This window comes from Cervus canadensis, chromosome 14, assembly GCF_019320065.1.
Source record: "Cervus canadensis isolate Bull #8, Minnesota chromosome 14, ASM1932006v1, whole genome shotgun sequence".
Lineage (NCBI taxonomy): Eukaryota > Metazoa > Chordata > Mammalia > Artiodactyla > Cervidae > Cervus > Cervus canadensis.
The window spans coordinates 31,193,667-31,211,207 of NC_057399.1; the positions used below are offsets into that span (position 1 = coordinate 31,193,667).

The 17,541-nt window shown below is 38.5% G+C and overlaps 1 protein-coding gene across 6 annotated transcripts in view; it reads right to left on the minus strand.

Annotated features, from left to right (window-relative positions):
* RFX3 (regulatory factor X3) overlaps nt 1-17,541 on the minus strand; it is a 304,937-nt gene that overhangs the window by 258,940 nt on the left and 28,456 nt on the right. For 2 of the 6 annotated variants that reach the window (XM_043486873.1, XM_043486875.1), the window contains exon 2: nt 4,125-4,192. The exons of the other annotated variants lie outside the window; for them this stretch is intronic. The gene's annotated coding sequence lies outside the window, so the exon portion shown is untranslated. The remainder of the gene's footprint in view (nt 1-4,124; nt 4,193-17,541) is intronic. 6 annotated transcript variants of the gene reach the window in all.

The following is a 17,541-nucleotide window of genomic DNA, read 5'->3' on the forward strand; positions in this document are numbered from 1 at the left end:
ATACTGTACAACATAGCCAATATTTTATAACAACTATAAATGGAGTATAACCTTTAAAATTGTGAATCATAATGCTGTACACTTACTTATATAATACTGTACATCAACTATATCTCAATCAAAAAATTTAAAAAAGGTAAAAAACTGTTGACACATTAAATGTGTAGAACACTATGATATGAGTCTAAACAATTACTCTTATCTTGAATATGTGGTAAACTTTTCAGTTCAGTTCAGTTGCTCAGTCGTGTCCCACTCTGCAACCCCATGGACTGCAGCACGCCAGGCCTCCCTGTCCATCACCAACTCCTGGAGTTTATACAAGCTCATGTCCATTGTGTCGGCGATGCCATCCAACCATCTCACCCTCTGTCGTCCCCTTCTCCTCCCACCTTCAATCCTTCCCAGCATCAGGGTCTTTCAAATGAGTCAGTTCTCTGCATCAGGTGGCCAAAATATTGGAGTTTCAGCTTCAGCATCAGTCCTTCCAATGAATATTCAGGACTGATTTCCTTTAGGATGGACTGGTTTGATCTCCTTGCCATCCAAGGGACTATCAAGAGTCTTCTCCAACACCACAATTCAAAAGCATTAATTCTTCAGTGCTCAGCTTTCTTTATAGCCCAACTCTAACATCCATCATGACTACTGGAAAAACCATAGCCTTAACTAGATGGACCTTTGTTGGCAGAGCAATGTCTCTGCTTTTTAATATGCTGTCTAGGTTGGTCATAGCTTTTCTTCCAAGGAGCAAGCTTCTTTTAATTTCATGGCTGCAGTCACCATCTGCAGTGATTTTGGAGCCCAAGAAAATAAAGTCTGTCACTGTTTCCCCTTTTTTCCTATCTATTTGCCATGAAAGGATGGGGCCAGATACGATGATCTTAGTTTTCTGAATGAGTTTTAAGCCAACTTTTTCACTCTCCTCTTTCACCTTCATCAAGAGGCTCTTTAGTTTTCCTTCGCTTTCTGCCAACCATCATTAAATTTCATGATGTTTTTGTTGAATCAGTGATGAAATTTATTTTCTATTTGCAGATATGTAATTTCATAGATTGTTACAATAAGGCTTGGGTAAGGTGAATACATATTCTGGAATCCATTATTATCAAAGACTCTATAGAGTTCTGTAATGTGATGAAGGAAGCATTCCATGACACTATTAGCATTACTCATAAATGCTACTGAAATCTAGAATTTTCAAGGCTCTATACATAGACAGTAGCTGATGAAACAACTTTTAAGAATGGATATGCTTAACTGTGGCTTCCCTGGTGGCTCAGATGGTAAAGAAGCTGCCTGCAAATGCAGGAGATCCTGGTTCAATCCCTGGAAGATCGCGTGGAGTAAGGAATAGCTACCTACTCCAGTAATCTTGCCTGAAGAACTCCATGGACAGAGGAGTCTGAAGGGCTACCCTGGGGTCACAGAGTTGAATACACTGAGCGACTAACACACGCTTAACCACCAGGCTTGGGATTATTAAGTACAATCAATATTTTAAATTATATAAAAATGATAATGCCTTTAAATGTCACTTCAACCAAGATTTGATATATTTAATATGAACAGTTTCTATTTTAATTTTTATTAAAAAACTATATTACTACTTTCAAGCCAATTGTCATTGGCCCTCATAAAAAGGCAGCAATTCATGTATCCTGTGGACTGTGTTCAGTCCCTATTCAGTGAGTACTTAGTTGACAAGGAACAGAAGTAAGCAAAGGGCTGGTAGTCTGATTTTTATTTCTAGATCCACAATGTCAGTATGAAAAGAGGTAGATAGCCTTGTTTGTCACTTAGAGGGATAAGTTTGCTTTTCTACGGTCCTTGCACAAAGAAAAGCAGTATAGAGCAGTGGCTCTAAATAAGCCTACCCCTAGTGAAATACTTCCCAGAGCCTCCAAAGAAAAGGAGACAAAAATGGACCTGCTCTGCAGCCACCAACATTCCCCAAGGCAGCTCCTGTAGAACTTGACTGGAAAATACAATTTGAAAATTACTAATACAGTGGACAGGAACACTGGAGATCACAAGATCACAAGATCTGGGACTTTCCGCTACCTGCTGTGTAACGGTGTTCAAAGGTGCATCTTAACCTCTCTTGGACTTGGGTTTTCACATACATAATATGGTCCCATATAACTAGTTAGTGGGAAAACTGAGTGAGACACTGTCCACACAGAAGAACTTTAGAGTTTCTGAAGTGTGATCTACGATGTAAATGTAAAGTATATTGTAATTTACATCCCATATGCTATGCAAAAAGGAGAAGTATTTTTCCTTCCCTATTCCTCCCCCTCCCAAGACAATTTACTTATTTCACATATAACAAAGAAGTTTAAGACTATCAAAATGAAACAAAGTCCAAAAGTCAAATTAAAAGGAAAAAGTGGGAGGAGAGCACGTAGAAACTTATTCTCTATGGCTTCTCAGGATGATTCAAGTTACCTTTCATAAATGTTATTTGCAAGCACTTAACTGAAGTATATTATGGAAACCCTTTTCTCTAGGCCCACACAAGCTTTCACAATTATTAGATATGATATCAATGTCTATATCAGATGCCCTCAATCATGAAAAATGAATGATAAGGAATAAATATCAGGCTCATTCATTAGAAGACAATTCAAATGGTTTAAGAAATATGATAAAGCTGCAAAATTTCCTAGGAAAACTATTTGAAAGAGTCGGCACTGAGTCTCTTTAAACATACTATCAGTGATGAAGATTATAACTCTTAAATCATAACTCCTACACATGAATGCATAGTTTTTGTTAGAAGTCATATTACAAAGATCTTAGACATACAACTATTTACTTTATCTTTCTTGCAACCTCATATTGATAAAGAATTTTGAAAAACACATAGGGAAATTTTCGGTGCATCCTGTTGTGGACTTTTACAAAACCACAGGTCTGAAATGGAGGAAATAGCTCCAGCTTATTTCTCAGTCTTAGTTAAGTCTCTTAAGCAGCAGACTGTGTGGTTATCTTCCCACAGAAGCTGAAGACTAAAGAAATGTCAAAAGAGCAATGTTTTACCACCTTGAATGGGCTGCATCTTAGCTGCATTCCAACTATGTGGGAAGGTAAAAATGTAATTCGGGAACAAACACAGTCTCAAAGCCCAATAATGATGAACAGCGTACATGTACTCAGACTCAACGCCCATCCCTCTTATGCCCCTCCCACCACCCCCTCCACCACCACCTCTGCACTTTTCACCTTTCTGAATGCCAATGGAAAGCCTCTCTTTAAAGTACTGCTGTAGTGGAAGCAGAAGTTCACACAAACTGCTGCACCTTCTTACATAACCAACACATTACTGAGTAGGGGAATTATGACATCAGCAATAGGTTAGCCTATTATTTTACCACATAATTAATATCTACTGATTTTCACACTACCATGCCATTGGCTGGATTTCATAAGGATAGCTGCTGTATTTTACTATCTTTAATTTGAATTAATTCTGATACAGGCTTGAAGCTTGGTAATCTATGAAACAACTATGGAAATGAATGTAGCATATGCACTTAGCTGAGTGCCGTTTCAGGGTTAACCACACACAGGCACATGCAAGGCGACACAAGGATACTAAAGAAACAGGAAAAGACTAACCTGTCAGGCTCACAATGCTTTCACTAGACCACCCTCTAAATGCCTAGAAAGTTCACGGTATAGGAACCTCGACGCACTTTCTCTCTACTTCCCCCACAGACTGTATGCGCTAGCTGTTAGTATTTCACAGTGTAGCATGCCTCTAATTCTACTTAAAGGGGCAAGGGGAGGAGGATAGGAAGGAGGCACGCTCTTGTGGTTTCTATAGCCCCAGAGAGCTAAGCTATCTGAAGCATTTAAAAATATTAATTGTAACCATATAATGTGAAGAAAAGTTCTAATATTGTTTTGTCTTAAATATATAAAGTAGTAATGAAAATAAAGTTCCTTACCATATTAGCTACTGTTAACCATTAAGAAATGAAAAACCTATCTCAAAATCTCATATTTAAAAAGTTATTGAAAAAATTCAGACATGAGATCCCATATTTGACATATTAAAGTACTCTATGTTTTGTGTACATTTACTTCATAATTTATAGAGAACATGGATCAATTACCTCATATTCTTTCCATGAGCCAAACTCAATGTATTCTCTACCATAAAATGCCAGAATGACCAAGTGGCCTAAAATATTAAAAGCAAGAAGAATTAGGTTAACATTAAAAATGAATTCTTTGATATCTAGAAACTATATGATTACTTTAAATTATTGGATCTAGATAAATACTAATTACCATATGAATGAATTATTTTATTGTATTTCTTTGTATATTTTTAAAGCTTCCAATGTAGCCAAAAAAATATTGTTTTGATTTTGCACAAAAAAGAGAGATTTTTCAAAGAATTCGAATGCAAGTAAACATTATGAACATAATAATTAGGAAAAAATATAAGTGAGGGAAAATAATGAAGAGAAGAATACTTTGAAAAAAATCTACACTTTTAAATTGTGAAGATGACAGACCAACCTATTCTGACAGCAGCCTGATACAGAGAAGCAAAAGTGAGAATGGATTAACAGCTAATATATATTTACTCATTCCTTAAAAATAAGAAGATTTATTTCTTCAAAATAAAAAAAACAGAAATAATATACAAACAGGTCACAAACTGGAGAACTAAGTATATATGATTATTCAGTTTTATGGAAATTTTAAAAAGAAATACTTGGTTTAGAGAAGAATGGGCAAGATTACTTTAAGACTAATGATTTTTATTGGCTAATAAATTTAGGGTAACACTGATATACAAAAATGTAATTAAGTATTATTTATATATGTTCACATTTTTTGCCCTAAATTTGGCCCATGATATCAGATATAAATTAGGTATAGAGTATTCTATCATTTAGTCAACTGTAAACAGCATCATAGCTGCCTGGCATGCTTTAGTTCTGCTTGTTTTCTTTTTTTCTTTAAAGGTAAAGGTGACATTAAGTGACAGTTGCCATAAATTTTTATGTCGGTCCATTAAACTCTGAAAAATAACAAAGCAAACAGGCACAGCTGAGTATATATGAACAGGGAACAGTCTAAATACACATTTTCGGGGTTACTTAAACAAGACAAGACAAGGATCACTAAAATAATCACAGGTGTTTGCTGTGTATTTAGGTGATTACAAGTCAGTTACAGCAAAAATGCAATAATCAACACTAATTAACACATCAGAGTTCTCAAAAATAACTTGGAAATTTTTAACCCTATTATCAGATTTTCCTGTTACTTTATTATCATCATGAAATATATTTTCTGACATGAGGTATTACTGTACATATTTATTATAAACTAAATGACTAAATGGGGCTTCCCAGGTAACACAAGTGGTAAAGAACCACCTGTCAGTGCTGGAGACATAGAGAGACACAGTTTCTATCCCTAAGTGGGGAAGATCTCCTGAAGGATGGCATGGCAACCCATTCCAGTATTTTTGCCTGGAGAATCCCATGGGGAGAGGAGACGGGCAGGCTACACTCTACAGGGTTGCAAAGAGTCAGATACGACTGAAGCAACTTAGCAAGCACACACACAAGTGACTAAATCCTTCATAATAACTTTAAGCAAAATGACTATGAGTTATACATCCTACAATTAGATTTTTCTAAGATAATTCTACCAGTTCCTTTAGCTCTAATTCTTTTCTTCAACCACATTCACCTGTACCTAACTTGAATGCTGCTGCTACTAAGTCACTTCAGTCGTGTCTGATTCCATGTGATCCCATAGACGGCAGCCCACCAGGCTCCCCCATCCCTGGGATTCTCCAGGCAAGAACATTGGAGTGGGTTGCCATTTCCTTCTCCAATGTGTGAAAGTGAAACGTGAAAGTGAAGTTGCTCAGTCGTGTCCGACTCTTAGCGACCCCATGGACCACAGCCTACCAGGCTCCCCCATCCATGGGATTTTCCAGGCAAGAGTACTGGAGTGGGGTGCCATTGCCTTCTCTGCCTAACTTGAATATCAAGTAAGAAAAGTCAAGATAATCTACAGTTATCTGTGTCTTCTACTCCTCTCCAGACAAGTTACAAGTAACATTTCCTCTTTGAAGACATATTCCACCACCTCATTCTGATACTAACACAATTGTTCAGGATCTCTTCATGTCTTGAATTATTACAAGTTTCTCAGCCTCCATATCAGTTCACTGGTAATACAAATCTTTGTCACTTATGATTTTAACTTTAAAATCCAATTCATTTCTTAGAGCCTGTTCTCATATAACATTATTCAATTACTCATTTAAGAAAGAACTGCAACTCTTAGGTGCCACACATACAAATATTTAATATACATGATCCACACACACAAGCAGCTCACTCACCATGACAATCACAGCAAGATGCTCCCTCCTTCAAAACTCCACACTGGCCCCACAAGAACTTATTTTCCTTCTATACTCTACAAAGACTTTCTTCTCATCTCTGGCCCAGATAATCCCAGTATCTTCATCTTGCCCTTTAACACTGAGTCACTACTATGTGCTTAGCAATATGCTAGAAGTTGATTAGGTACTCAATGCCAAACAAAACACAGTATTTTTTTTGTATTCAGGTCCGACCCCATTTGCTCCTACATACTATGCTAACTTTCTCAGTGTCTTTATAATTGCCCTTTATGTTATATTAGATGCTCATTCATGTCAGACTCTTTGTGACCCATGGACTGTAGACCGCCAGGTTTGCCTGTCCAGGGAATTCTCTAGGCAAGAATAGTGGAGTGGGTAGCCATTCCCTCTCCAGGGGATCTTCCCAACCCAGCGACTGAATCTGGGTCTCCTGCATTGCAGGCAGATTCTTTAACATCGGATTCTCCTGGTATTCACTTTTTCACTCTCATTTTCTCATACTCCACAACTAATAGTAAACAAACTCTGACTTGCCACTCATGTCAGATGGTCCCTTCCAGTATCATCCTGAGACCAGTGGGCCTTACACTTTAGAGAACCCATTCTTGACCTCTGTCCAGGTACTTCATGAAGTAAAAAACCTGCAAAGTCCAAGGAATGCTTTCTGACTTCTCTGGACTGTAAGACAGCAGATTCCCAAGATTCTGAATTGCCAGGCCGAGAGAGTATCATCCCCAGGACAGACTGAGACATAGGCATACCCACCTCTAGCCCAAGGGGTAGTCAAAAGATAGTCTGCAAGGGATGGGGCAAGGTCGCTTTGGGAGTGGGCATGTGGACATGTTGTAGCAAAGAACCTAGAAGACAGGGAAAAGGAGGGAGAGTACAGGATAAAAGTAAGGTGACAGAGGCCAATTCTCCCTTGGCCACTGTGTTCCGGAACAGAACACTTAAAAAATCCTAAAATTCTAAAACCTCATTATAAAGCTGTATCAGTCAAATTAGAACCCTAATTTGAGAGTTTATTTATTTAACAGTTAACTGATTTGTAGCATTTAAATATTCAGGCACATGATGAGTGAACTTCCATGTGTATTCTTGCATCCGTTAGTGTTAAGGGTGGGCCTGGTTTCTACACCCTGTTTCCACTGATGGTTCACCAGTTTTAATCTTCATTATAATCCATCAAGTGTTACAAATGTACTGACAGCTGCTGCTGCTGCGGCTAAGTCGCTTCAGTTGTGTCCGACTCTGTGCGACCCCACAGACGGCAGCCCACCAGGCTCCCCAGTCCCTGGGATTCTCCAGGCAAGAACACTGGAGTGGGTTGCCATTTCCTTCTCCAGTGCATTAAAGTGAGAGTGAAAGTGAAGTCACTCAGGCGTGTCCAACTCTTAGCGACCCCGCCTACCAGGCTCCTCCATCCAGGGGATTTTCCAGGCAAGAGTGCTGGAGTGGGGTGCCTTCTCCAGTAGTGGCAGCAGTAGCAGCAAAATAGCACTGATAATACCACTCACCGAGTCCTAGCATAGTACCAAGCATTTAATCTTTACTAAACTCTTTCACACCCTTTGTGTTACTTAAAACCCAACCATCTTATTATCTTCGTCTTATCCATGAGTTGAAAGTAAGTGTGTCAAAAGAAGGATTCTAATCAAGGTCTTTCTAAATTAACAGCTCAGGTTCTTCACACTATACTTCCTTTCAGATGATTAAGAGATTTGCCTGGCTTCAAACTGCTCCCTGCTAACCTGCACAGATCTGCCAGATTAATCTCCCTTAAAGATCTCTTTTACCTTAACATTTGATCCAGTTTTTAAAATATACACTGTTGGTTATGCTCTACGCAGTTAAGTTTCAAGTCCTTAGCCTGATTTTTCTTTCAACTCCATCTGCTTCATCATTTCCTAAAATACTCTTCAATTTCTTCACACCAGAATCATACCTTGCCTTTGGTTCCCATGTAAGTCCTTCCCCATATACCTAGACAACACACCTCCCTAAAAACATTTAAGATCCATATCATCATACTTTGCCTCCTTCCTAAAGACTTCTCTGACTACTCAAGGCCAGAATCTTTTCTCATCCCCAATGTTGTATATCCCTGTAATACTAAGAGTCTCTGATCACTCAACAAGTAATTAGCTATGAACTTAGCAGGGTGTCAACTTCAAAGCATATGATGTATCTTCATGTCACTTTATGAAGTTAATTTTTTTGGAAGGCACTATAGGGGAAATTGGTAAAGTGGCTCTAAAGACAAAACCCCCGGCTGATAATCTGCCTTGATCATATATTAGCACAGACTTTGGAAGTGAATTTGTAAAGTAATTCATTTATGATTAGCAGACTTTTTGGTCCCAGAGCCCGTCTCGATCTTAAATTTTTCGAGAATACCGAAGAATTTTTGTTTATGTGTATTATACCTAGTTGTGCAGTGGTATATAATTTATCAGCCAACTTTCCTCCCTTCACCCTCAAAAATGCCAAATTTCTGGTTTCAATCATTTCATAATGTAAATATTCCCAATATAGCTAGTTTCAAGTTAGCAATGTGACAACTGAGTAAAGATTTAAGAAGATATGAATAACATTGGCTCTCTCCAGCTATTAAGAGGAGCTTCAGTTCACTACTGGTTATGTCTGTTCATTTATCATATTAGAAAATAAAATGGAAGGAGAAAGTTCAAGACAGTGGCATAGGAAGATCCTACACTCCTCCCATGGATAAACCAAACCTACAGCTACATATGGAATAATTCCCTCTGGGAAAAAAAATAAAAACTAAAAATTCTGCCAGCAAACAGTAAAAGGGCAAACAGTAAAAAAGGCCAGATCACAACAGGGAGCAGAGACAGCCTCACCAAGAACCTCATCCCAGCATGGCAACCTGCAACTGGGAGGGATTTCACAAATCCAGAGCTTTTCCCTCAGTAGGAAGAGGTGCATGCCCCATATCAGGCACCCCAACCCTTAGGACATGAAACAAAGAGACAAGCCTCCAAAACATCTGGCTATGAAAACAATGGGGCTCACATCCAAGAGACCCAGAGGACTGTAGGCAGCTGGGATACTTTAAAGGGCTTGAGCTCAGACTCACTCTCTCTGGACACCAGCACAAAAACAGCAGTTTGAAAACTCCTAGACTGGATGTGAATTAAAGCATCTACCAGAAGGACAGAGACCTGATTGGACTCTATGGGGACAGAAAGAGAAAGTTGCTCAGTCGTGTCCAACTCTTTGCAACCCCATGCACTACAGCCTGCCAGGTTCCTCTATTGATGGAATTCTCCAGGTAAGAATGCTGACGTGGGTAGCCATTCCTTTCTCCAGAGGATCTTCCAGACCCAGGGACTGAACCTGGGTCTCCTGCATTGCAGGCAGATTCCTTACTGTCTGAGCCACTGGGAGCTGGTCATTTTTCTGCTCCCTTCTGCCATGAAGGTGCTAGCAGGTCAGGTACGCCCTGACCCTGTACCCTCTCAAGGCCCTGCCAAAAGCAGTGGGCTCACCCAAGTCCTGAGCTCTCCTGCTGTCTCAATGAAGTTGGCAGGCATGGGCAATACACACAGGGAATACTCCTTGCTCACCTATCTGGCTATGGTGGCCAGGGGGCTGGCATTCTTGGGTCCCACAGGACTATTAACAATTGGAAAGATAGTTGTGGCAGGCATCATCCTCAAGGCACCAGAGAGTCAGCAGAATGAAACATATCCTAGATCTGTCAGTGAAACAGGAGAATTTATTTAGCTTGAGGGGCTATAACTTTAGCTTGAGGGGCAGACTAGGGCTTGCCAAACATATCTAGAGACTACAAAGCTGCCCAGTGAAAACAGGCTGGGAAACACCATCTTTGTGCTATCCCTTGACCTTGCAACAGTTCTCTTCTATCTCCCAGAAAACAGGTTATACACATGACTGAAACCTCGATTTTTGCAAGTGATGCTCAAGACACCTCCAGATTACCAGCAGTGTTTATGATTGCAATCCCACAGGACTGTATATATTTGCATTCTTAAAAAGCTGTCTGAAGGTCTAGCTTCTCGTCAGCTTGAAGATAGCTGCTGACTGAGCTACTTCCCTTTGGAACACTGATAGGTTATGGGCACAGCCTCAACAACTGGGAACTATCAGGAATAACTCAGGCTGCTTGGACAACCACAAGGGTTCAACAGACAACCAAGACCTACGGTGAGGCTGAAAGATACTGTTCATCTCCAAACACAATGCCATTCCTTCAAGATTGGGAAGGCAGTTGTTTCACCTAATATATAGAAACAAACAGAGTCAAGCAAAATGAAGACAGAGAAGAACAAGTCCGAAAAGGAAGAAAAACAAAAAACTTAACAACAACAAAAAGCTCAGTGAAACAGAGATAGTAATTTGTTTGAAAAAGCATAAAAGTTAAATGTAAATAAGCTAACTGCTCCAATCAAAAGATATGGCGTGGCTGAACGGATACATAAACAAAACACATCTATATACTACCTACAAGAGACTCACTTCAGATACAAAAAAACACACATAAAGAAAGTCAAGGGATGGAAAAAGATATAGAATGCCAACAGAAACCAAAAGAAAGCTAGGGCATCCAACTTCTATCAGAAAAGAAAAGAAAATAGGCTGTAAAACATCTACTACAATAAAAGAAGGGCATTACATAATGATACAGGATCCCTGATGGCTCAGACAGTAAAGAACTTGCCTGCAATGTAGGAGACAAACATATGATCCCTGGATCAGAAAGATTCCCTGGAGAGGGAATGGTAACCCGCTCCAGTATTCCTGCCTGGGAAATCCCATGGACAGAGGAGTCCGGTGGGCTACAGTCCATGGGATCACAAAGAGTTGGACAAGACTGAGCAACTAACACACACACACATATATAATGATAAAGGGGTCAATCTAAAGAGAAGACAATAGTATTTGTAAATATACATGCACCCAACATAAGAGCACCACAGATATTAACACACCTAAAGGGAGAAAGTGATAGAAATACAATAATATTGCAGAACTTTAATAACCCACTTACATAAATGAATAGCTCATCTACATGTTACGAGAAAACTGAAAAACTCATAAATGTGTGAAGATTAAACAATATGCAATTAAACAACTAATGGGTTGTTTAATCAACAACCCATTGAGATCAAAAGAAAAATAAAAAAATACTGATACACAATGTACCAAAATATATGGATGCAGCAAAAGCAGTTCTAAGAGGAATGTATAGTCATACAAGTCTACCTCAAGAAAAAAGAAAATCCTCAACCTATCTAACTTTATACCTAAAAGAACTAGGCTTCACTGGTGGCTCATATGGTAAAAGAATCTGCCTGCAATGCAGGAGACCCAGGTTCCACCCTGCATTGGGAAGTTCCCCTGGAGAAGGGAATGGCAACCCACTCCAGTATTCTTGCCTAGAGAATTCCATGGACATACGAGCCTGGCGGGCTACAGTCCATGGCGCAAAGCATCGGACATAACTAAGTAACTAACACTTTTCACTTTTCAAAGGAACTAGAAAAGAAGAACAAAGCCCAAAGTAAGTTGAAAGAAGGTAATAAAAATGACCAGAGCAGAAAAAGAGACTAAAATGGCAACAGAAGAGGTCAATGAACCTAAAAACCCATTCTTTGACAAAATAACCAAAACTGACAAACTGTTAGCTGAATTCACCACTCTCACCACTTTTATTTAACGTAGTATTAGAAGTCCTAGTGAGAGCAATTAAGCAAGAAAAAAAGTAAACAAAAGGCATCCAAACTGAAAAGGAACAAGTAAAACTGTCACTATTTGAGGACAGAGTGTATATGTAAGTCAGACAGAGAAAGAGACATACTGTACGATCTTATATATGGAATCTAAAAAACAACACAAATGAACAAGCCAAATTCATAAAAAAAAAAAAAAACAGCACAGACAGCTGCCAAAGTAGGGGGGGGATTGGAGTGGGCAAATGGGTGACCTGCTAAAGAGGCACTAACTTGCAAATAAAAAATGTTAAGGGAATGTAATATACAAATGGTGACTATAGTCTATAATAATACTGTAGTGTATATTTGAAAGTTGCCGAGGGAGTAAATCTTAAAAGTGCTCATCACAAGAAAAAGAAATGTTGTAATTTTGTATGGGATGGTTGGTAACCAGACTTCCTGTCATGATCATTTTTTAAAGTGTATAAAAATAACAAATTATTATGTTGGACACCTAAAAATACATGAATAAAAAAAGAGTAATAGTAAAACCATTGCATCTTATAAGTCACAATTTTATGAAATAAATGTAATTTTCTGAGGAAAAAAACAATTTTATGAGAAGAGTAGCACTGTTTTTTGTATTGTTCAGTCCCTAAGTCATGTCCAACTCTGCAACCCCATGAACTGCAGCACATCAGGCTTCCCTGTCCTTCATTATCTCCCAGAGATTGCTCATACTCATGTCCATTGAGTTGGTGATGCCATTCAACCAGCTCATCCGCTGTCGCCCCTTTCTCCTCTTGCTCTCAATCTTTCCTATTATCAGGGTCTTTTCCAATGAGTTGGCTCTTTGTTATCAGGCGGCCAAAGTACTCCAGCTTCAGCTTCAGCATGTCCTTCCAATGAATATTCAGGACTGATTTCCTTTAGGATTGACTGGTTTGATCTTCTTGCTGACCAAGGTACTCTCAAGAGTCTTCTCCAGCACCACAGTTTGAAAGCATCAATTCTTCAGCACTCAGCCTTCTTTATGGTCTAACTCTCACATCTATACATGACTACTGGAAAAACCACAGCTTTGACTATATCTACATTTGTCAGCAAAGTGATGTCTCTGCTTTTTAACACGCTTTCTAGTTTTGTCATAGCTTTTCTTCCAAGGATCAAGCATCTTTTAATTTTGTGGCTGCAATCACTGTCCACCGTGATTTTGGAGCCCAAGAAAATAAAATCTGTCACTGTTTCCACTTTTCTCCCATCTATTTCCCATGAAGTGTTGGGACCAGACGCCATGATCTTTGTTTTTTGAATGTTGAGTTTTAAGCCAGCCTTTTCCCTCTCCTCTTTTACCTTCGTCAAGAGGCTCTTTAGAGACAGATAAATGTTGCATACTAACACATATGTACAGAATCTAGAAAGATGGTATAGATGAAATTACTCGCAGGGCAGCAATGGACACACAGACATAGAAAACAGACTTATGGAAAAACACTTATGGTTGGGGAGACGGGAGGAAAGAGAGGGTGAGATGTATGGAGAAAGTAACATGGAAACTTACATTACCATATGTAAAATAGATAGCCAATGGGAATCTGCTGTATGGCTCAGGGAACTCAAACAGGCGCTCTCTAACAACCTAGAGGGGTGGGGTGGGGAGAGAGATGGGAGGGAGGTTCAAGAGGGAGGGGGCATATGTATCCCTACGGCTGATTCATGTTGATGTTTGGCAGAAACCAACATAATTCTGTAAAGCGATTATCCGTCAATTTAAAAATAAATAAATTTTAAAAATAAAAAATTAAGAGTTTACAAAAAAAAAAAAAAAAGGCTCTTTTAGTTCCTTTTTGCTTTCTGCCATTAAAGTGGTATCATCTGCCTATCTGAGGTTGTTGATATTTCTCCTGGCAATCTTGATTCCGGCTTGCGAGTCATGCAGCCTGCCATTTCGCATGCTGTACTCTGCATTAAAGTTAAATAAGCAGGGTGACAGTATTCAGCTTTGACATACTCCTTTCCCAATTTTGAACTAGTCCATTGTTCTATGCCCGGTTCTGTTACTTCTTGCCCTGCATACGACCTTCTCAGGAGACAGGTTGATAGGCATCATTTTACAGTTTCATAAACTTCTTTAATATATTAATAGAAAACAACTGGCTTCTCAGGTCTACTTTTACACACAACTTGATGTTTTGATTGAAATATATAAAATACACGCAGCCTCACATAGATATTTAGTTGAAAAGGAAAGACCTCCTGGGGCTGGTCTGCAGCCTCCCACCCCCGCCCCCGGGTCCTCCATTCATACTTTGAGCAGCATTCACATGCAGTATACATTTTATATAGAAGACTCTGGTGTGAAAAGACCTCACCAATAGTGAGAGTTTGGACTAGTTTAGTAGTTAAAAGTTTTTCTCACTTAGCAATTATTTAAATATGAAAAACTCTAAGTTTAGTCTGCACTGAGAAGAAAGTTTATGCTATTTCCTGTGTATATTTACATATATATATATATACACACAAGGAAGTTCCCTGGTAGCTCAGACAGTAAAGCGTCTGCCTACAATGTGGGAGACCTGGGTTCGATCCCTGGGTCAGGAAGATCCTCTGAAGAAGGAAATGGCAACCCACTCCAGTACTCTTGCCTGGAAAATCCTATGGACGGAGGAGCCTGGTGGGCTACAGTCCATGGGGTCGCAAAGAGTCGGACATGACTGACTGACTTCACGTACATACACACATATATGCAAATATACTTCCCAATTCAACAACTCAAAGTACAAAGAATATCAAGGAAGATATAACTATAAAGTAAAAACTTCATTTTCAAGAGAAAAAAAATTTACACAGAGAATATTTATGAAGCTCACAAATGAATCTTCACTGAGTTGGCCATAATCTTCAGTTAAGCATAAAAGGTACAATTATCCTCTACGTTTTCACAAGTGATCAATGGCACCATATGTACAAAATGACAAATCAGAGTTACATATTCATTGATGTAAAAAAATAGCTTGAGAACATAATTATATTTTGGTTAACTTAAATTTTATATTTCCCAATTTAATGTTTTAAGGAATATTTACTTCTTCAAAATGATACTGTTAAACGTTTAACAGTATGGGCACATAAATCATTGCTGCTGTTTAGTTGCTAAGTCCCGTTTGACTCTTTGGCAAGTCCATGGACTGTAGCCCGCCAGGTTCCTCCATCCACGGGATTTCCCAGGCAAGAATACTGGAATGGGCAGCCACTTCCTTCTCCACACCTTCCCGACCCAAGGGCAGAAGCCAGGCATCCTGTACTTGCAGGTGTACTCTCTACCACTGAGACGCCTGGGAAGCTCATCCATAAGGCATACTCAACCTAAAATTTACAGAACTACAGGCAATAGCCAGTAGTTTTATCTGAAAAACTGTATATTCTTAACAGTAAGTGCTATTTTCCCTTGGCTCTAAGTATCACTGTAGCCTGGTATTTCTTTCCCTTTTACAATATCAAGGCAAAGTTAGGTATGTTCCTTACCTCCTCCTCTACTTAAGCTTTGGCTAGAATTACCCGCTTCAAAGAAATAGGAGAGTTATTGCCTAAACCAGTTTAATCCCACTAGCTACTTCAAACTGCTACATTTCAAACCACTTCTATTCTTTTGCAAATATTATCTATTCATTAAATTAAATGCCTTTATGATCCCTTCAGCAACAACAGTATATATTAAAATTTAAACTATATTTTGTAAATCAAGTGTAAGTATATTGAACATTTTTTCAAGGGTAGGCCAAAAAGTACCACAGGTAATCAGATTTTTATGGGACTCTACTGTTGCTTTATTTCTTAGCAGAAGTTACTGATAACTCATTTTCAGTTTTCCTTTATCATTAGTATTAGGTGCTAACACAAGGCTGGGCAGTTTACTTACTTCTGCTCCTACTTTTTACATGGGAGAAAAAATGGAGAGAAGTCAAACGTTTAAATAATATAAGAATCACCATACATACTTACTAAAATAAACTTGCTTTATTCTTTAAATTCTACCCTATGTTAGAGTAATTAGTATTTTATCTGACCAGTGTATATTTTTCTTATCAATTACTGTCCTATAATCTTTAAAGATCCTATCCCAATATTTGAATCTGTGAACAAGAGGGATTACTATAAACTGTTTATTCTAACAAATTCCTAATACTGAAAATGACATAAAATATACATACATAATATTCCTCTTGGAAAACCATTATTTTCTGATTATATGTTTCACGTTACTACCTGTTTTCAGCTGCCACCCTCTCTAGCAAAACCCTCTTCAAATCCTACCACAAGGAGTCAGCTAGAAAGATAATGACCATACTTATGGTCATGTAATGTCATAGTCATAGTAATGACCATACTCAAGACCATACCAGTCTGAGTGCCAATACAGACTCTCACGCTAACTTTTCTATAGACACATCTTGCTTTATCATTCACCTTATGTTCACGTTATAATGCAACTGTATATGCAAAATCTTCATGTTTACATTAAAAATCTGGGCTTAAAATAGCTGAAGAATTTAAAAATAATTAGTCATCAAATGATAAGCCAGGAATTGAACTCAGGTCTATTTTACTTTTCAAAAGGCTAGGACTCACATCTTCCTCTAACAATTTTGCAAGCTGACAAAGCTCATGTAACATGCATCAGATATTTTTATTTTCTTCAGCTAAAGACATAAGTAGCCATGGATATTTGTGTAAGTGAAATTCACGTGAGTGTCTCACATAGCATACTTTGGGTCTCTGTGGAAACTTTACAGATCCATGCAAGTACTCCAACAGACTTCTATTAATATTGGGACAATCCCAACAAAAATCTATATTCAAGATTAGTTGAAGGAGGTAATCATTCCAGAAGTCTGCTTCATACTAATCATGTTTGTGTCTTCAAGAGTGAGCTGTGATTTCATACTCATAGGTTGAACTACAGTTCATACCCATGCCTCATGATGTGGAAGAGGACAAAGTCGTTAACTATTAGAATGTGCGGCAGGTCAGCCTACCGAACAGCTCAACTACAATTCAGAATAAGGCATGACTTCTATATAGTGGTATGCAGTCACTACGTAAAATAAAGACAGTAACACTTCAGAAATATCACTGACTGTAAAAAAGAGCCACATAATAAATTTATTCCCTAGAAAAGCAGACAACTCAATGTTGTACAGTGATGCCTATATTCAAGTACTAAACTTACTGTGGCTCTAGTGGATTGCTAATATTTCAGATATTGATACTCTAGTGGTAAAACTTCCAAACAACCTAGTTCTGCTTGGTAAAGGTAGTATTTACATTGAATTTGAATTAGGATACTAATTCACCAGAGAGCAGAAAAAGTTTCTTTGGTGATGCCATGCTGATCCCTGGGTCTATGACACCTCTTAATATCATTCTCTA